General features: G+C 47.4%; 1 protein-coding gene and 1 pseudogene across 1 annotated transcript in view; both read right to left on the reverse strand.

The window, feature by feature from the left end:
* The window catches only part of AstCC (Allatostatin double C), a 257,675-nt gene that overhangs the window by 185,522 nt on the left and 50,445 nt on the right, over window positions 1–21,708 (reverse strand). The gene's annotated exons all lie outside the window — the stretch shown is intronic.
* On the reverse strand, window positions 9,666–9,828 carry LOC126524796 (U2 spliceosomal RNA; annotated as a pseudogene).

The following is a 21,708-nucleotide window of genomic DNA, read 5'->3' on the forward strand; positions in this document are numbered from 1 at the left end:
ATAACGCGCGCAAGGGGAGCTTTACGCACGGAAACACGGGTTCGCCAGTCGAAGCGAGAGCTGCCCACTTCGGATATATGGAGACGCCGGCTTGCACTGTTCGGCTCATTCATTCTGGACTAAGGCTCGTATTTGCTTTAGATTTGTGTGATGATGGTTCGACAACGGCGTACTGGTGACAAATGGGCGTTTTTTTAAGATACGTTCTCAATTATCGGCGCAGAAGGCCTAACAAGAGTGTTTGCTCATGTTTGCTTTAGCCGTGTCGTGATGGTGCCAAAGCCTGTCTTTCGCTCATTCGCTTGACTTATTGAGGCACTTGTGGATCCAGAGCTGGATTAGCTCGACACTACGTATGGATTTGGCTTGCCAGTACTTCGTGTTTTTACATCTACAGATGGCGCCGTATATGTTTGCATTATTGCTAGCGACCAACGAGGGTGATACTGTAGCTATCACGAGAATTCACGTGGAAGCCGGAGCCATCACTGCTGCCATGTTGGACAACGCTATCTTTTAGCGTCCATAAACATAACGTCAAAGTCGCCAAATAACGTACCTATTCATATCGCACGTAAACCACAGAAACCTAGAAACGTTTGGAACGTGCTCAGTGAGGACAAGACTGTTCTTTAAGTACCTAATGCGTTTCCGTTTAGTTGCAAACGCTAGTCTAAAACTGTTTATTGTTAATAACACAATATCGCAATACCGTAACCGTGGCTCTAACTATCCAAACAGTGTGCATACGTCACTTGCCCCGCCTTTCAGGGGCGTGTTACCAGCGCGTCTCATTTTTCGGTCATTGCCTGGTATATCCACGGTCGAATGCTAACAGTGCGGACGCGGCGCTTTCTCGCACCGATTTTTTCATTTATCGCAGCAACATTCTTAGGCTAATTCACGCCCTTTTCGACGGTTACACATTTGTGTTTGTTTGTATCTATGTTTCTTTGTATCTAACCGCGTTCTCGCTTACGTGGGTCCCTGGATAGTCCGTGGTCAAGTGGGTAGCGCATATACGGCTTGCTGTGCTGAGGGCACAGGGTTCGAAACCAACCATCGAACCTATTTCGTTATAGGGGTCAGGAATATGTGCGCCGATGCGGGCCGGGAGATACTGGAATACCGGGCATGCGTTGCCAGGAGGGGTGCCTTGACCAGCCTACGTCCGTGTGGGCAACACGAATATGTGGGCCGATCCCGGTGATACTACAATACCGCGCATGCATTGCCAGGGATGGTGCCGTGGCCGGCTGATGTCTGTATTGTGGGTGAGGACATACCCTGGCGCCGCCATGCTCCGTGTCACGTGCAAAGTTGGGTTGCTCCGCTAGCCCTATCCTGTTCAACCCGCAGCCGCTTTCGCGTCGTCCTTTTCGTATCGTTATTCTATTTAACTTCAACGAAATAAGTAAAATACTGCTATTGCTTCCTCACCGACTGTACGATATGCTAAATGACTGTTCCAAAGAATAGCTTGCGTATAAAACCTTACACATCGCCCCGACTGCCGGCGTCGTCTGCTATGGGCACCGACATGGAAACCACGTAGACCGAGTCCTATGCTTTTGTAAAACGTATGAAACCATTGTATCGAATTAGAACTAAGCATCAAATGGGTTTTAGCGAGTGCTTGTGGTAAGGAAACACAATTTTGTTACAAGAAAAGCATGCAACGCGTCCAATGTGTAATTTCATTCATTGTAGGTTTGCATCTACAAACGGGCCGTGGTTTACACGACAAAGAAGTGGCATTCTCAAAGTTATGTTAGAGTCTAGCACGCATACCTCCATGGTGCATGGTTTCTCCTGTTTATGTGGACCAACTCAACATGCTTCGAGATGCACCCAGCCGCGACCTTTTTCACATGATTGGAGGCGTACACACGAGAGCCATATGCACAGGCGCGAGTCATTCAGAGAATTTAGCCTTATTTTTCTGACAGGGTTTCCTTTTCTGACGTTGCAGTCAGATAACGTTTTACATTTTCGCCAGTGTATTGACAAGCGCATGTTTGTCTGCAGAACGATTTCAATATTTATCTGTTGCTTAATTCTTTTTGCGCGAATCTTATTCAATTGTCACACGGTCGATTTTCGATCGCGACCGAGCCAGATCGGGATAGAATTTTTCGACGATTGACTCCCTTCCGCAGCCGCACAAAGGGGCCAATCGCTATCGAGAAATTTGGTTCCTATCGGGCTCGCTCACGACCAAAAATGCTCCGTTCCGCTATTCTAAGAGACTATTCTTGTGCTGAGCAGTGCAGCCTTTGTCAGAATTAGCGTTTAACGCTAACGCAAGTGATTTACGCTGTATTAAAACTGCCTATGTCTGACAGATTTAGTATAGTGTTTCTAACCAAACGCATTACGTACGCCAAGAAATTGCGCCGTCCTCACTGCGCATGACCCAAATGTTATTGGGTTTTTGTGGTTTACGTTCGCTATGATAACGTAGGTTATTTGACGAGTTTAACGCACGTAATGTTTGCGGACACAAAGAGAGCGTTGTCGAACATGGCGGCATCCATGGCCTCGGCGGCCATGGCGTACGTAAACATTACGAACGTTAAAGTTGCCAAATAACGTACCTAATCATATCGCACGTAAAGCACAAAAACCTAGAAACGTTTGGAACATGCGTAATGAGGACAAGGCTTTTTTTTTACGTACCTAATGCGTTTCGGTTTGGTCGCAAGCGGTATTCTAAAACTGTTTGTTGTTATCAACGCAATATCGCAATACCGTGACCATGCCTCTAGCTATACCGACATTGGGCATACGCCGCGTGCCACGCCTTTCAGGAACGTGTCCCGGACGTGTCTCCTTTTTCGGTCATTATCTGTATGTCCACGGTCGAACGCTAACGGTGCAGACGTGGCGCGTTCTCACGCCAATTTTTCCCGTTTAATGCAGTAACATTCTTAGGACAGCTCACGCCCTTTTCGACGGTTATGCATATATGCTTGTTTGTATCTATCCATGTTTGTTTGTTTCTAACTGCGTCTTGCATGGGTCACTGGGTAGTCCGTGGTCAAGTAGGTAGCTCATATACGGCCAACCAACCATCGAACCAATTTGGGCATGTGTATATACGTGCCGCTCTTCATCGAACCTCTTTCACGCTGACATGGATCATTGGAGATGCGGGAGTGACTAGGCACCTCGGTTCGAAGAAGCTCTTTCACATCAACTTGGGGGCTCTGGGTATGTGCCACTCCGTTTGTGCTGATCGTCAATGAACCTTTCAGATGCTAACTTGGGTCACTGGGTATGGGCTAGTAAGTTTGTGCGAACTCTCCAATGAAGGTCTTTGACGCCAACTTGGTTAACCAGGAAATCACCACTGGGGACGTTCTTGAGAAACCCTTGTGCCATGGGTTCCTCAAGGATGGCAGGCCCATGCTTTAGCAGGCTGCGCCGTGATTGCACTGGGTGTGTGCCTCTCTTCAAGGAACATCTCACCAATTTTGGCAATTGAGTATGTGCCGCTAGGTGGGTTGAAAGCGAGGGAACAATTCTCAGCGTTCGCAGGTGCCACGTTTCTTTTCTCGGAGGTCACGCGCGGGCTTCACTGCAGCGCCACAGGGCATAGCGTGTATGGAAAGAAGCGCGAGAGAGGAGCGTGACGTGTTGCTCAGCGTTTGCACACTACGGCGGGCGATGCATTTTCCAGGCCGCACGAAGGCTTCGCGGCGGCTCCGCTAGGTGGCTCCGCGGCGGCTCCGCTTTAACGTGCACCTAAATCTAAGTACAGGGGTGTTTTTCGCATTTCGCCCCCATCGAAATGCGGCCGCCGTGGCCGGGATGCGATCCCGCGACCTCGTGCTCAGCAGCCTAACATCGTAGCCACTCAGCACCCACGGCGGGTAACAAATGAAAGAAGACACAAACAGATTTACTATGTAACTCACTCTTTTTCGGTCGGCCATGAGGTAACGCCCAAGTGCTGATAACCCAAGTATGAATATAAATAAGCCAATGAAACTGGAGGAGAGCCGAGGGTTAAATTTTATGCCTTGATACCATTAGCTCATTGATCTGAGGGCGTCGCCAGAGCTCGCGCAGACCACGGACTCTGCCAAACTCGACCTTCCTTCATAGCACCGCTGCTCTATACATTCGACGACCGAGAACGCTCGAGGTAAGCAGTGCATCAAGACGAGATTGGGTCGGGATATGAGAGAAGAGGAAAGAAAACAGCGTTATTATCCTAAGATACCATACAGCACCAATCATGGCGCGTCAGCTCGTGAATCAACTGGCGTTGCGTTAGTAAACTGACGAGCAATCAGTCTCCAAAGGCACTGCATGAACATCTAGAAATTGATTCAGTGCATGCAATGTTGGAATTGTACAGGGCTCTTTTTCTGGGCTTCTTGAGATACAGTTTTCCCGCACTGACTAACACTTGCCAGACAAATCTTCGTACTCTACAGGCTATTCAAGCTCGGGCGCTCAGGGTTTCTCTTGGTTAGCCAAATTGCACATCGACACTATCGACTTTTGCGATCACCCGGGACCAACCTATACAAACACACATTGTGGTGGAAGTGCTGAGAGTGCACACTGGGCACGTTGCCCGTGCCCATTCCCACCATCTGGCAACACTACCGTCAGAAAGGCCGCAGGCATCATTTTGTACTACTATTTCGGATTATTACACCTGCTTTCCATCAGGCTTCACCCCCGCAACTAAGTCATCGATTCATCCATGGTGTTTGGCTCGACCTACAGAGCACCTGACCCCCCCCCCCCCCCCCCCAAACCAGGAATCAGGAAAAATCTGAGCTGTCATCACCTGCTCTTAAACAACTAACTCTGCTCCTTTTGCACGAGAGGTGCGCCGACCACGTACATATTTATACTGATGGATCGGCAACTCCGCAGTGTTCCTCTGGAGCCGTGGTTTTCCCAGCGAAAGCCACCACCATCAGTTTCAAGATATGTCACCCAACGACGGCGATGGCTGCGAAACTTTCAGCTCATCGCGCTGCACTTCGTCTCGTCAGCCAAGAACAAACTCGAAGATGGTCAATATTCAGTGACTCGAAGACAGCACTGCAGTGTTTGCTATCAGCCTTGCGACGTGTACCACACGAACAACTGGTATTCGAGATTAGAGAACTAATCCATACCTGGACTAACAAAGGACACCACGTGATATTTCAGTGGTTTCCAAGCCACTGCGGCGTCATAGGGAACGAACACGCCGATAATGCTGCTCGGTCGGCTCTTCAAGGCGACGAAGAGGAGCCGATACCATTATCATGGACAGATGCCGGTAGAAAGCTTCGAATGCTCAGCTGTGATATCACGTTCTCCTTGTGGAATGTAGAAAGTTTACGAAGCAACCGGCTGCACAATCTTGACTCTTCTCTACGCCTTTGCATTCCAGCTGGACTCTGCCATCGCGAAGCTACCCTGCTTTGTCGAATATGGCTAGGGGTGGCGTTCACCAAGCTTTTTGCTTTCCGAACCGGATGGACCGACGACGCCTCGTGTGATGACTATGGTGACGAGGAGACTCTTCAACACGTTCTCTGTGACTGTCCTCGCTATAATTTACAGAGACGATCGCTCGCAAACGCGATAGCACGCTTTGACCGATGACCTCTAACAGAGGAACTTATATTAAAATGCCGTCGTCAGAAAAGGGGGGGGGGGGGGGGGGCATCGCAGCAGAGGGCGACGAGGGCACTGTTGCAGTTTTTAAGGGCAACAGAATTGGACAAGCGGCTGTAGCATGAACAGATGGTTCATAGTGCTGCAATTGCTACTGTGCTGTGCGGCGACATTATGCGGTGATATTGACCGACTGTGATTGTATGTCTGTGCTCCTTTCTTTCTTTATCTCTACTTTGTTATCACTTTACCTCCCCCTTCCCTCTTTCCCCAGCGCGGGGAAGCAAACCGGATCTTCCCCTCTGGTTAACCTCCCTGCCTTTCCCCTTTCCTCTCTCTCTCTCTAGAAATTGATAAGTTAACAATACTTGTGAAAACCGCCGGCTGGTGTAGACGAAATTGATACGAACGCAACAGGCATTCGAATGTGGAGCTTTTTTTTTCGTTTGCCTCGACTATAAACAACTCATTCGCGGCGAGCACAAAGCAAACCCCACACAAAGCATTCCGCTGCGAACGAACAAAAGCACTGACATTTCAAAGCATCTCGCTTTAGTTCACTGTGCTAAATTTAAGAAAGAAGGTCACTAAATGTCGGAAAGAGTATCGGAGCTCGGGTGGAATTCATGAGTACGTGAGACGTACGACAGGCCATTTAGCTGTCGTCATCTCTGAGGCAAATCGAGATCTGTATGTAAGTGCTAGTTTGGTATCTGCAGTTACCCTACCATGCGTATACAACGCTGCCCTAGCCTATTTGCCGCTCTGTCCGTGCATCCGATTAAATATTTCAGTTGTTCTCCTTAAAGCGAAAATAAGAACCCAAACAAGTTTACTGATCAGATTCTGATGGAAACGTCATACACTAAGTATACATGGAAACCATGCTCTTTTTTCACTGACCAAACGTAGCGGCCCCACTTGCGCCATTTGGTCAAGTACAGCTGCCCGAACCATTCGGCCAACCTTCAGAATTCTCCACAGTTTTCTTTTTGCTAGACAAGAAGGCAACCATATTTATTAAAAAGTAAATTTTTGTGGACATTCATTCATTTTTCTTTTCGTATAAAGGCCTACTTATTGTTCACGTTGCAGATGGGAAGAAACCAAGCTTGCTGAAAAGGAAATTCGATTCGACGAGCGTCGACAGACAGTCCCTGCAAGCCCAGCTCCAGTTCACCCATTTTTCCCGCTTACAAAAGCCTGTCTTTTACTTCGGTTTGAATCTGATATCGGTCTGCCTGTGGCCCACTTTCCTGTTGCCCTATTCTACACCGCGATTGCACGACCTTTAGGGACACAGCCCAGCAAAATAAAGTGAAATACCATTGGCAATTTAACGAAGCGCACCATCGAAGCACGCGAAGTGCTTAAGGTCATGGGGGGCCCAGAATGGAAAGGGGGGCAGGTCTCCCCTCCATTCTTTAACGAGGGGCTTGGCCCCCTCTCCGCCGGTCAAATGTAGTAGTGCAGCACCCATTCGACAAGCGCTGGAGGTGACTCTATTACCCGTAGCGACTTGTGCAGGGCAATCCTAACTACAATTTTTCGTTTAATGATTTAATCGCCCTTTATCGGTTAATGTAGCATGAGCAAAAACAGGGAAGCAGGTATTGTCGTACTGCCGCATCCATTTCCCCGAGACTATGCACATGTTCGTGGCCAAAGTTGTTCGAATAAGATTTTTAGCACAGCCTACCCATGAGCCGCCTAAGCGTGAAGCTACCTGCTTTAATTCGCTTAGTTGTGCATTACGAGTGTTGTGTTATACCAAATACGCAAGCATTTTGCGCACTTTTGGAGTTAAATAGCTGTTTAAATATATTGCTGTAGAACTGAGGTTGTCAATTACACAAGGTTCTATAGACGACAATAATGTGTGCGCCAGTCCCGGAGATAGAGCAATACCAAGCATGCGTTGCAAGGGGGCGAGGAGGGGGAGGTACTTTGGCCAGCTTACGTCCGTATAGGCCACAGGAACGTGCGCGCCGACCCTGGAGACTGCAGTACCGGGCTTGCGTTACCTGGAGGAGGGAGCGGGATACCCTCGCCGCCTTGCGTCCGTATGGGGGACAGGAATGTGTGCGCCGATCCCAGTGATAGTGCAATACCAGGCATGCGTTACTATGGGGTACACTGGCCAGCTTACGTCTGTATAGGCGATAGGAATATGTGCGCCGATCCCGGTGATACTGAAATACCGGCCGTGCGTAGCCAGGGGGGGGGGGATACCTTCGTCGGCTGATGTTTGTATAGAGGGCAACGGCATACCGTGGGGCCGCCATGGTCCTTGTGACGTGTAATGTTGGATTGCTCCGCCAGCCCTCTCCTGTTCTGCCCGTAACCGCTTTCGCGTCGTCTTTTTGTATTGCTATGTTACTTAACTTCAACGAAATCAGTAAAATACTGCTATAGCTTCGTCACTGACTACGATATGCTAAATGACTGTTCCAAAGAATAGCTTGCGTATAGAAGCTTACACATCGCCCCGACTGCCGGCGTTGTCTGCTATGGGCACCGACATGGAAACAACGGTGACCGAGGCCTCTGCTTTGTAAAACGTAAGAAACTATTGTATCGAATTAAAACTAAGCATCAAATGGGTTTCAACGAGTGCTTGCGGTAAGGAAACATAATTTTGCTACAAGGAAAGCATGCAACGCGTCCAACGTGTAATTTCATTCATTGTAGGTTTGCATCTACAAACGGGCCGTGGTTTACACGACAAAGAAGTGGCATTCTCAAATTTATGTTAGAGTTTAGCTCGCATACCTCCATGGTGCATGGTTTCTCCTGTTTATGTGAACCAACCCAACATTTTGAGCTGCACCCAGCCGCAACCTTTTTCACATGATTGGAGGCGTACACACGAGAGCCATATGCACGTGCGCGCGTCATTCAGAGAATTTAGCCTTATTTTTCTGACAGGGGTTCCTTTTCTGACGTTGCAGCTAAATACCATTTTACATTTTCGGCTGTGTAATGACGAGCCAATGTTTGTCTGCCGAACGATTTCAATATTTATCTGTTGCTTAATTGTTATTGCGCGAATCTTATTCGATTGTCACACGGTTGATTTTCGATCGCGACCGAGCCAGATCGGGATAGAATTTTTCGACGACTGACTCCCTTCCGCAGCCGCACAAAGGGGCCAATCGCTATCGAGAAATTTGGTTCCTATCGGGCTTGCTCACGATTGAAAATGCACCGTGTGATACCCGGCAGCATTACTTTGCGCATTCGAATGCACTATATAGCATGCTGCAAGGTGTAGCTCGCGCTTTGCGGCCAACCAACGGCGCTCAGAGATTAAAACGCGATACTAGGAGCGCGTGGTTTCCGGTACTTCTTGCGCAACTGGTGGGCGCCGGGGTCGCCGAGCTGATGCATTTCTCTATTGCGTGAAATCGAAAGTCTTAGTGATGCATTGTGACTGCATTTTGCCCCTAGTCGATCCCCTACTGCTCACCAGCGGCGTAACAAGCACCGATCGCGATGTAGTCCGAGTATTGTGCATCACTCGATCGCTGAACACTGTACGTGAGCGATGTTCTCGCGTCATCAGCTACTGACCGAACATTTGCACTCCAAGTGCGTACACAAAGTCGTCTTCGCGGAAGTACAAGCTGTAAACGCGTGCGTAAGAGCTCGGTTCCTTACCCATACGAAGCTTTATCAGCCAAGTGTCGTGAAGTTTCTGATGTTTGAGGTAAAAGTGAAAGCTCACACCCTCTCCTTTGCGTACATTACGCACTGCGGTGCGTAGCACTAAAGTTCCATGCCGCCGATAACATTGAGCGCACTTTCTCAGATTGTGCAGTTTCTAGGTGTCCGCGCACGTGAAGTGAGGGCAAAACAACGCTGTTCGAAGGAAAAGACACTTGGAAATAGTGGCTAAAAAAAAGAAAACGCATTCCCACCTCCTTCTTCCCTTCGTCGGAGCAAGGTGGGATCACGTGATCCAAGCTTGCACGTCAGAACGATTGCAGCGCCCGAATTTCAAGTGGTGCGACTCGCGCCCAATAGGTGACAGAAATGTGCGCGCCGATCCCGGAGATAGTGCCATACCGGGCCGACCCGCGGTGGAGGTGAAGCAAGCTTCAAACACTCCACCAACTTCCAAAAACAAGTTTAATAGCTTGGGTCGAAATAGAACCACATAAATTCGGTGTTTTAAGAGAAACACCATATAAATATTGGAAAGTGCGCTTAGTGTGGCAAGGTGGCCTTCATGCGCTTTGTTTTAAATTCTGTTTGACGAATAGCGACGGTGGTAAAGTGTGTGGTCACGGCATCTGTGCACGTTGCCTAGGCTTCAATGGTTATAACGTCACGCACGTCGCAAGGGACGGTGCGGCTGCAGCAGCGGTTGCGCCATATGCATGGAAGGCGCGGTGAGCGCGGCGGTGCTTGTGTCGGCGCAGTGTGGCGCCATATTAAAAAGGTGTATGACTTGATAAGGTATGCAGGCCATGTATGTATCCTAAACAGCTTCGTTGGTAGTCCAAATCTGTATGAATGTTGCGGCCCCACGAATTTTATTCTGAAGTGAAAGAAAGATGTGGTAAGAGAGGGATACGCTTTAGTCGTGCTGAAACACTAGAAAACGCTCGCTTGCTGCAGAAAATACAGAATAGGTGGCGTAGAAAGCAAGCGATAAACATACACCAAATGTCCGGTTCTCGACAGGAAGGCAGCTTTCTCAACTTTTTCGGCGTCTCCTCAGACGGTAAGCGTGGCCTATTGGAAACACAATTTACCAGCACAATTCAACTTATTTTCCTGAGTTCTTCAGCAACGCGAAGTCACAGCTGGTTCATGATTCCTTACAATGCGTGGGGACTTTCATAACTTTCAGCTAAGAGGCAGCGAGGAAACAAACAAGGCAGGGATGTTATCAGGAAAAGCGCTTGATTGGTTACCCTGCGCTGAGGGAGGGGAGCTGAAAGATGGGAGGTCCACAGAAAGCAAGGAGGCCATGGTGCGTGCACGTGCGTGGACAGTGCGACGCGCATAGAGTTTCTTAATCTATTACACCTAGAGGGAAATCTGGCGCCAGCGTCTATAAGGGCTTTCTAAGAAGCGCTCTGCACTCATGGGAATGACGGTATATGGATGTGCGAGACTTGTGTGTGGTGGTGTTGCACGAGTCTTTGTCTAAAACGTGGACATTACTACAAATATAATGAGTTCTTAAAATAGGGTCTCCATAAAAGACTTTCGTTCACCCATATTACATCTTTCAATGATGTTTGCTCATCTGCAATGCATAATCAAGTGAAGAAAAGCAAGGACAGATGACAGTGTTCAAAAGCAAGGGCGTCTCTCCTCCAACTGTAGCGGCCCGCTGACCGTGTTTAAGTTTCATATAATCGTACATCCAATCAAAAGTACACATAATTGAACAAAACATGTCTCTGTGCAATAATAAAGCTAAAACAGATCTTTAGTTGCTCCTTTAGTTAAAAATGACTAGTGTGACAGATGGAACGGTGCCAGCTAGGCGCGTCTTCAAGGTTGATCGAGCGTACTATGGTGGACTGGAATAGGGCAGTCTGGTCGTCATGAGGCGGAAATGTAGCCCTTTTTGCGATGACGGCCTAACGTTAAATTTAAATTATGGTGTTTTTACGTGCCAAAACCACTTTCTGATTATGAGGCACGCCGTAGTGGAGGACTCCGAAAATTTTGACCACCTGGGGTTCTTTAACGTGCACCTAAGTCTAAGTACACGGGTGTTTTCGCATTTCGCCTCCATCGAAATGTGGCCGCCGTGGCCGGGATTCGATCCCGCGACCTTGTGTGCAGCAGCCCAACACCGTAGCCACTGAGGAACCACGGCGGGTTCGGCCTAAGGTGCTGGAGCATTCCGGTCTACTGCAGCGTCATTTGTTGCTGCAGCCTGAAGTCACTGTTGGCAAGCGGGACCCTAATGGTGCAACATAGGGCATCCGGCATGAGCAGTTATGGTTGTCGCGGAGGTCATGCATGACCACGCGGAGCTCCCCGACTGCTTGTTGCGGTTTTTCCTGCCATTTTAACAAATTTTATATGTGCCCGGCGAGCTCTGGGTGTGTAAAAGCCTTTTTTTTTGCTGTGTGTGTGCGGTTGTGTGCACGTGTGCATTGTGGTTCCTGCACGACGATTAGACGAACTCCGGGCTTCTTCAGAGGGGGTACACTGGGAACATTGGCTGCACTCTTGCCATTCGGGCCACTTTTGAGGAGGCTAATGTACAATACATGGAGGCTATATTCGTCACAGAGCATTATTTTCCTTTAGAGCAGAGTTCTTGCGCGCCCGTGCCAGCGGCGAGCGTTGGCATCACTTGTAACCTAGTGTTCCTATATATGCTCCCGCAGGGAGCAGAGTTGCGCATAGTTCCGCCGCCGTGATCCAGCTCTGCAGCGAAGCCACTCCTCGCGCGCGCAGGAGCCAAATGCCGCGCGGTGTTCCGCCTTTTTCTCTGGTGGTCGCGAGCTACAAGCGCCAATTGTTCGCAGGCGCTTAGCAAAGGGCACTTGTTAATACAGGCTACGCTCGAACGAGTCATTCGTGCAGCCGGAGGGGGTGGGCTTCCAACCAACCGAAACTTTGTATGTACCTATGTAAACACGCATATACAAACACACACGAACGTACAAATATGGGGTGGGACCGCCTTCGATTCCCCAAAATAATATACTCCCGTGGCTCGAACAGCTCCAAAGTTCGCTCGCAAACGCGCAGTACGTTGCCACAAACAGCGGTGCAATGATTTTCAGCATGCATATGAAGTTGTCTTATCATGGCCAGAAAGCAAGAAATGTTTTAAAGGGTGTTTAAAACTTCACACACGTAAGGTGGACACTTAGCGCATTTTGGCTGCCAAAACCAACCGATTAATGACCGTCGCCAAGAGAGCTATCGTGCCTGCAGTTATGTCAGTGACCGTTAACAGAGCGCCATTTATCACTAACCATCGTTCACAACAGCTGCACGTTTTCGATACATGCGGTGCAGACACAGATTTAGCGCATTTCAAATGTTGACATGTGCACATTTTAAGCAAAGCTTACTTTTATTTACTATTACTATTTAGTAGTACTTACTATTTAGTAGTGCTTACTATTTAGTAGCAGCAAATCTGCAAATAGAAAAAGATTCAAGATGCAAGAGCTTCTAGCTGCTCCTCTGAACGCACGATCGACGGTCCACTGATTGCAATGGCGATGGTACTGACGGAAACGACGAGTTCGCATGAGTCGGCGAGGCGCCCGTAAAGTTGGCTTCGCCCGGCGCGGATCATTTGACGTCATTTTTCGCGCTCGGCCAATAGCGGTGCGAGCGGCGCCGGAAAAGGTATGCGCAACTCTGCTCCCTGCGGGAGCATATACAGGAACACTATTGTAACCTAGCGAACGAGCACAACGAGAGGTGAGAGCGAACGTGGCGTGCAGTAGCGGATGAAAAAAGCGGTGAGAGAGAAGAAGCGAGATGAAGAAAGCGGAGAGGAGGGTGCAGCAGATCCATGAGGCGGACAGCCGAGGAGGGTACGGTGAAAGGGTAAGGAGGAAAGCGGAGTGCCTGTGGTTGCCAGGCATGCGGCCAGCGTGGAAACAAAGCGCTGGCATCCGCGTGAGATCCACTGCGCATGCGCCAGTTCGCGGGCGGCACCGCTAGAATTAGCGCTCCGCGTGAGCGAGAAGTTCCCATGTTCACGCTTCTTTCTGGACAATGGGCGACGGAAACGGTGGAATTGCTTCGTCTGCCACTGCTGCTCGAGCTGCCCGAGCAGAGGCTCAGTGCCACCGCTGAGAGCACGCTGTCGTTCAGAATCAGATTTTTTGACCCATTGTATTTCGAATTTTAAGCACCAAAACATATAAACTCAGAATAAAATTTGGGAGTATCATAATCGGTGGAGAAATTTTTTCTTCAATGAAACTTTGCACCTGCTTTTCTGGCTAATGCAGCATGAAAGGAATCCCGTGCAACCCACCAGGCACAGTGCAGGTGCTCCTTCGGACCTTCTCGTCCTCGTGTGTTTCAACATACTTTGATAACAAAACCATATACGTGCTCCCTGATCGGAACGAACAGATGACTGTTTGTTGGTCTTCAGCAGCCGAAATGCTGAGCATACCATCAGGAAAACTGCAAGATTTTTGATTGGAAACGTGCACGCTTACACGGCGTTACTGATATATCCTAACAATTTGTATTATGGATGTTCTGAAAATTATAATATCTTAAAATGTATTTTGAGATCGTTCGAGTTTATAAATGCGGAAAAGCTTGCACAACATATTTAAATTTCGCGCGCTACGCACAGCGGTCGATCCCACTCATTACAGTACTCCATAAGTGTACCAGATAGGGCCGTATTGAATGAACCTTTATGGACAGAGGGAGTGGGTCCAACGCGGACTTCCCGTTGAGGTGCAGTGACGCAGCTGAGGCTTCATTTTTTTATTGCAAAGTTTGTGGCGCCCCCGTCGCCTTCACCTGAATAAGCGGCCCCGCGCGCGCGGAGGGCTTGTCGCGTCCCTACTGCAGCTGCATGGAGCTTTGATCGGCGTTTGACTATGCTCCATCTATTTTCGCGCCTCGGTGGCGGAAACTGTGATGGACTACAGCGACCTGGGGACCTATTCTGTAAGACTCCACCTTGTCCTGTTGGAGTTCAAATTGGCTTGGCTGGGCTGCGCGTCTGCAGCAGCAAGGCGCCAATAGCCAATCGGCAGTTCAGCGGCAGACGAAATGGACATGTCGTCTATGTGGACTCTTACAGAACCCCCCCCCCCCCCTCCCCTGTAGTGAATAAAATGGACAAAGAGCCACGCAAACAATTCAAACGACGCAACAACGACGTTGCGTCGAGCAGGCGGCAGCTGCTCGACCCGTGAGTGCGCCTCAGCCAATGGGCGCTGCCGGAACAGCCGGAGCTTCAGGATAAGGCGATGGCAGCTCGGCCGCAATTTCAGGGCTTTTTTGCATCGCCCTCGGCGCTTGCCAAGACGTCTCCTGGATCCACTCCCCCATTCTAGCATACTCTACCCACGGTGTCCTGGCTCTCCGAGGACGATGCCCACCCGAAGTCACCGTATACCGGCATTCCCATGTATACAACAGCACAGCAGCGCCAGATTTCCCTCGAGGTAATATAGTGAGAAACCACATGGTGATGCACTTCAAGGCGTTCGCGTGGGCTTCGGCGCTCTTCAACATGCACAAGATAGTTTTCACTGCCTCGTAGAACGACGCACCACGGGGTAGGTTTTCCATAGTGTCTGTCTTCATGGAAAGTTGACGATCGTGCAGTCATTCCTATTCATTAGAAATAACTTGTCTAAACAAATTAAGTCAAAGGGGTGCTGCTTAAGTCGGAAGCGGGCAGGCAAACACCGGACAGCTTGACAGCAGGAGACGGCTGGTAGGCATAAAGCACACATAACGATATACACATAGATGCAGCCGGTTGACAGGGAATGCGCGCGTTACTCTTATCGTGTTACTTATCGTGTTATCGTGTTACTTATGCGTTACTCTTATCGCTATGGCTTGTGTGTTAGCGAGGGGAGATTCGAAAGAACTGCAGTGAACTGAGAGACAAGAGCAGACTATCAGTGTCGAAATTTGCGCATCTTGGTACGCCAACATGAAGGTTTGTAGCACAACTAGTGCATGAACACAAATGAAGCACGCACACGCACACGCACATACACACAGTGTTAACTTCGAACAGCGATTTTATTTCCGGCTAGAAAATGACACTGATAGCTCCCACACTTTATCTCACAGACAATGTCCATGCACAGTGTTACAAATTGGTACGTCAATAGTTAAAATACGGCGAAAGAAACAAAACAGGGACGTCATTGTCACTGTCAAATCAAGAAATGAGTGTTTCTATCCATGGGCCAGCGATTATAGTGAAAGTTTTGTTTGTTTTTCCGTGTGTTAACTATAATAGTTCTTTTTCTAACCTGTGAGTAGACATGTCTCCGTGATGTAATGTGGGGGATGTACAAGCGTCGTTCTTTTTTGGAAATAAAATCATCTTGGGAACTTAACGCTGTGTATGTGTGTGTTTGTGTCTATGTGTGCGTTCTGCTCTTCCTTTGCTTTCGTTTACTATATTTGCTCCATGCCGAAAAGCCTTGTCGACGAGGGAAGAACCTGCTCGGCGAAGTAAATGAGAAAACGGCTGCCTCTTTCAGCGCCCACTCGCAAGCGTGTTGCCGAAAACCAAGACAAAGAGAAAAGTTGTCGGCGGCACACGAAAATCCGGCCCGGCATTCCGGCTGTTAAACTAAGACTGGCGTTGGATTACGGGGATTACACATGTGGGATTAGCGTAGCCTGTGCTGCGCCGTGCCGGGCGCTTAGAATGAGCCAAGAAAAGAGAGGCGTGTAAGGCCGAAAAAAAAAGAAACTACGTCGCCTTAGCGAGGTTATCTTGGACGAATTCCAGTTTAACACTGCCATACCAACTCAGCGAAGGAAGTGCTCTTCTGCTGTAACACGCCATAGTTTGTGTGGTTAAAGTTTGCTAAGGTTGTATGTACTTTTACACGTGATTTCGGCAACTGTTACGGTTTACCTAAAGTTAAACATGAGATTAAACGAACGCTGAATCGGTGACGAAGCGCAGTACTTCCTTTGGAAACAAGGACGGAAGGATGCTCGCGACAATGTTAGTACTAAAGAAGCCTGCTTTAGTTAGCGCTTAGTGAAAGCTCTGGGCTGAAACTTGAAGTGGGATGTGAAGCTCATTGAATCTGCTGAATCTGATTGGGCGACCCTTACAGCTGGGTAGTGCCTGGTGTTTAAGTTACTCCGATGCACGTGCTCTTCAATGTGTACAGAATACACGGAGAAAAGAAAAAGATAATAAGCGTGATACAGAAGGATCACGGATGGAATGAAAGACAGAGCAGGAAATTAAAACGGGGCTTCAGGGAGATGGGATACGGCCGGATATTCCTGTTGGATATCTAGCGTTTCTCAGTAGGTCAGGCCGCACAATGTAAGGGAAACCGACTGTTATACAACAGCAAAAAATACTAAGAAATATTCTTTTCAATTAGTTTTTAGGATGTATATAATCGGCGGTAAATATTATTCGATAAGCTTAAGTCACTATAACTTTAATAAGGATGAACGTGGCACCTCCCGGTATACTCCGTGAAATTTATTGTCTGTGCAGTCAGAACAAAACAGTTAGGAAATACCATCAATTTCCCATCAGAGTCCGTTGAGATGTGCCTTCTAAATGTGCACTGATTTATTCTTGCAAATGCTTGTTGGTCCTGCCTCTCTGTTTTCTTATTGTGAAGAAACTTTGAAGGCCCCAAAGTGGCAGAATTTGATATTCAAGGCTGATTCTGTCTTTCGTTATGATTGTGCTATTTTCTTCGTAAGGTTGCATTGATACATTCTTTTAATTATTGTATCTTATATAGTGAGCGCGTCTCGCATGATTTGAATTGTTTTATTTCGGGTTCAGGTAGTTCGTGTAGCATTCTAAGCTGACAGTGCTGTATTTTATTTTCTGCACTCCGAGCAAGCATTCGCCGTTGCCCAATGCTAAACGGAGCCTTCGCAAGGCATCCATTGTTTTTGCTCTTGCTGACATTCCTGTAATACAAGCAGAAAAGTAAAGAGCTTTCTTTGTCGCAGCATTTGTGAATGTTTCACCGTCTCTATGTCAAAGGCTCTCTGTGTAATCACTGCAGCCGCAACGAAGGAGTTCCTCGCGGCTGAACGGTGCGCTTGCATTGGTAGTCACGCAGCTTACTTATTACGCGGAAGCGTAACTGTTTACCCCTTCAAATCGGCGGTGTCTGTCTGAGGCTGCGGAGCAAGCGAACGAGATGTGACTAAAATTTATCGTAAGAAGCCGTACACATCTTTCTTCCTGTTAAACACTCAGCCAGCGCGCAATAAGTCTGATGAGCTGTGTGCCTTGCTTTCATGTTTTGGCTTTCCATTTAATGTTATTATGCTCTGTGAAACATGGTACCGACACGAACACGAAGTAATACAGATCCCGGGTTACACAAGACACTACTTAAATCGCTCAGTCAAGAACGGTGGAGGAGTACTTTTCCTGGCCAGAGAAAGTTTTCAGTGTGATCAAATCGACGACTTTACGGCGGTCACACCGGACTTTGAAATTTTGACCGTCTTTCATAACAAAAGCATATTTTCTGTTTTATATCGCCCTCCAGGCGGGAAAGTGGCAAAGCTTTTTACATATATGGAAACCTTCTATCCTGGATAAATGAAAACAGTTATGAACTCGTCCTGGGCGGTGATATAAATATTAACATGTTGAACGAAACACAGCGACGTACTGATTTCACTGGACTATTAGAAGCTAATGCATGTTTTAACACAATTACTGCTCCAACTCGCATTAGCAACGACTGTGAAGGTTTGCTTGATGTTTTACTACAGACATTGCATCTCGAACTATTAACTCCGGAGTAATCAGCGCTCATATTAGCGATCATTTGCCAGTATTTCTTCTCTTGGAATCGTATGTCTCGGCTAAAGAACCGAAGCAGTGTCCCCCATTGATTATTCAAGATATTAATCCGTCTACACTTGAGGTGCTCCGCACAAAAATATCAAAAATAAGTTGGCTCGAGGTGTATAATCAGTCTGACGTAGATGCCGCGTACGAGTCATTTCTGCGTCTTTTCAAAAAGGCTTAATCGGAATTTTTTCATCCTAAAACACTGAAGCCTAGAAAAGCTAGAAAACCTTGGATAACCAACGCACTTCTGAAACTAATCAAACAAAAAGTTGCTCTATTCAAACGTTTTTTGGACACAAGAGACACATGCCATCTATCTGAATTGAAGAAATTTAGAAAAAGTTAACTGCTACTCTTAGAGAAGCCACGAAAGATTACCTTCATAGGTTGTTAATCCTGAAGCTATAAAGCGAACGGATATCACGTGGGGAAACCTTAGCAGAGTGCTTAACATTGGACGTCAGCATTCAGAGGGCGTACGAGAATTGATAATTAACGGGGAACATTCATCAGGCGCGCATTTAGCAAACGCTTTTAATAATTATCTTGTGTCTCTTGTAAATAGTTTGCACGATCAACGCTCCACAGAGTACCTCAATTCCAGAAATTGTGTTGGTGCTTTTTTACTTCCAACTAGCGCCGAAGAAATTTATCTCACGTTTTCCGCTCTGCGAAATAGTAAAAGCTGCGATATTGATCACCTGCAAATACGCCCCGTAAAACACGTTTTAGATCTGATATGCCCAGTTCTTGACCATGTGTATAATCTGTGCTTTCTAAACGGCATATTTCCCAAGCGTATGCAGCTCGCAAAGGTTACAGTGCTCTTCAAAGCCGGTGATAAAAACAACGTGTCTAACTACAGACCAATATCCATTTTGCCTGCATTTTCAATATGCCTAGAAAAATTAATAACACTGAGAATGACCGCTTTCTGTGAAAAACACAACATTATTACTGACTGTCAGTTCGGTTTCCGAAAGGGTCGCTCGACAGAGTTAGCTCTACTAACACAAAAGGAACTAATACTACAAGCGTTTGAGCAAAACTTACTGACACTAGGCGTTTTCATCGATTTTTCAAAAGCCTTTGACGCAATTAACCACACCACTCTGCTAACAAAACTTGAAATTTACGGTTTCAGGGGCTCCTTCCTTGGCTTAATCGAAAGCTATCTGCAGTTCAGGTGTCAGAGGATTTCAATTAATAACTGTATTTCCAATAACTTACCCATTCATTCTGGTGTACCTCAAGGAAGCATTCTTGGACCTTTGTTATTTAATATTTACGTAAACGACATAATGAATATTGACACCACTTCCCGATTCATCATATACGCCGATGACACTAGTCTGTTCTTTACATCTGGTTGTGTAAGGGACCTGTTGACTCTTGCGAATGCTGCTTTAAGTGAACTTGATAGATGGAGTTCATTGAATTCACTCTCTATAAATAAAAACAATACAAAGGCTGTACTTTTTCAACCTAAAAACAAAAATGTCCACATTGACGGCCATTTGCAAATGGGTTCCTCGATTATCAACTTTGTGCCATCCATTAAATGTCTCGGGGTCGTATTTCAAGAAAACTTACTTCAGAATCTTTATACAGACTGAGTTGCTAACAAAATCGCTCGTGTTGTGGGAATACTAATGAAACTTCGATTTTTTCTTCCCTTGAGCGTGAAAAAACTGCTTTATAACTCTCTCTTCCTGTCCCATCTGAATTACTGTCATTTAGTCTGGGGAACATCACAAAACTGCGCTATGGCCAGTTCTTCATATGACGCCCATACGCATCCTCTTTTCAGCGCCCTTAATTTACAACTGGTCACCTCCATATATCGTAGTATTTTACTCAAGCGTTTCACTACTGCGAAAAAACAGAACACGAAATTTTTCGACCGTTTATCTCTATTGACAATGAATTGTAACATTTACAACACACGTCACAGAGAAACACGGTATGTTCCTAAAGCGCGCACTAACTACGGTCAACAAATGTTACGCCACGCACTGCCATTTTGTTAAACTCATTTGAAACTCAATAGACACCTTTCTCTCCTTTTAATGGGCTCACTGTGGATTCCTTCTTTTTTCTTTTTTTTTTCTTTTGCTCTGGTATACAGTGACGCCATGAATGCTTAACAAATTTTTTCTGCTTGTCAATAACTTATCATATATAGATCGGAATTTCAAGGCTGTATTATTTGTATCATTTTATACTATTTGCTCTCTGTAATGTAATTTCTTGCAGCATTCTATTGTTGATTTTTTAACCCGTATGCAATTCTGTTATATAATGTTCACTAATGTTCGCTTTTTTTCCTCGTTTATCCATTATTGTATGTTTGTGTTCTCTTTATTGTGCCATTTCTGTAGGGGGTACAGACCCCGTCAAACCGAATTCATTTGGCTTTTTGTCTGTACTCCTGTCATCTGTACATGTATAGATGCAAAATAAACTTCAATTGAAGGAGCCTGGAGGCGAAAAAACTCGCGCGCTGGGGAAAGTACGAAGAAGCGTGAGCGCATGGAAAAGTAACGCCACCTAGAGGAAAATGTAGGTAATGTTGAGCGAAGGCATGAAGTACAAAAGTAGGCAGAGGCGCGCCGGGTGGAACTCGTCTCGTAGTCGCTACAGGTATTGTTCGCGATTCAAACGTATTGGAATAACACCGGCTTCGGAGGCCGTACGCTGAGTAAGCGAGTGAAAGCGTGCAACGGTGAGCCGAAGATGGCGGCTAACTCTCGCGTACGCGAGTATTGTCCCCTGAATAGCGCAAGGGTGGAAGCGTCCCGATACCGGCGCGTGTGACACTGGGGGAGGGGCAGGAAGCGGGGCGCTGTACTTCTGCCGCGCGCGGTCGCACGGGCTTTACCTAGAAAACGATGTGCTTTGGGGGGCACAGCCTAGGTGGGCCGGTGGCTCGCACCTTTGCATGCCCAGTGTTCTCACCCCTCACTTTGCGTTGAAGGGTTACTTGGCTGGCTGCTGCTGCCGCGATTCCTCACGCCAGTGTTGTAGCAGCGAGTGTCCGCGGTCATCGAGTGTGAAGTGTTCATGCTTACCTGTGCGCGCTGACACCATGCTAGTTAATTGAATTAGTAAGCGAATGCTTACGATGGGGCGTTCTACTCCGCAGCTCCTGCGTATGGCGCGGCCGCGCGAGCCCTGCCTTGAATGCGAACCGCGATGCGGACAGTGTAGGCGTATAGGCGCATCGAGGGCTGACAGCGTTGTGTGCGCTATAGCGCCCATACGCTTGCGGGTCACCCGCGTTTACGAAGTGGAACGTCACTGTAAATTTTATTTGAAACTTTCTCTGCAATTACCTGTTACGGTAATTTGAATATTTCAGGAAGAAACATGCCCTGATAGTAAATATGCGTCTACTTTTGAGAACTTACGGATATTCAAATTAGTCGTTGCCGCCATTTGTTTAAACTGGGGCCGTCTTCTGTACCGGTTCGCTCTGGAACCGCTTCTGTCCGGCTCTTACGTCTAGGTGACGTTACTCGGAGAAAGAGTGGAATGTCGCGGCGCGAGGG

The sequence above is a fragment of the Dermacentor andersoni genome, chromosome 3 (genome assembly GCF_023375885.2).
Source record: "Dermacentor andersoni chromosome 3, qqDerAnde1_hic_scaffold, whole genome shotgun sequence".
NCBI lineage: Eukaryota > Metazoa > Arthropoda > Arachnida > Ixodida > Ixodidae > Dermacentor > Dermacentor andersoni.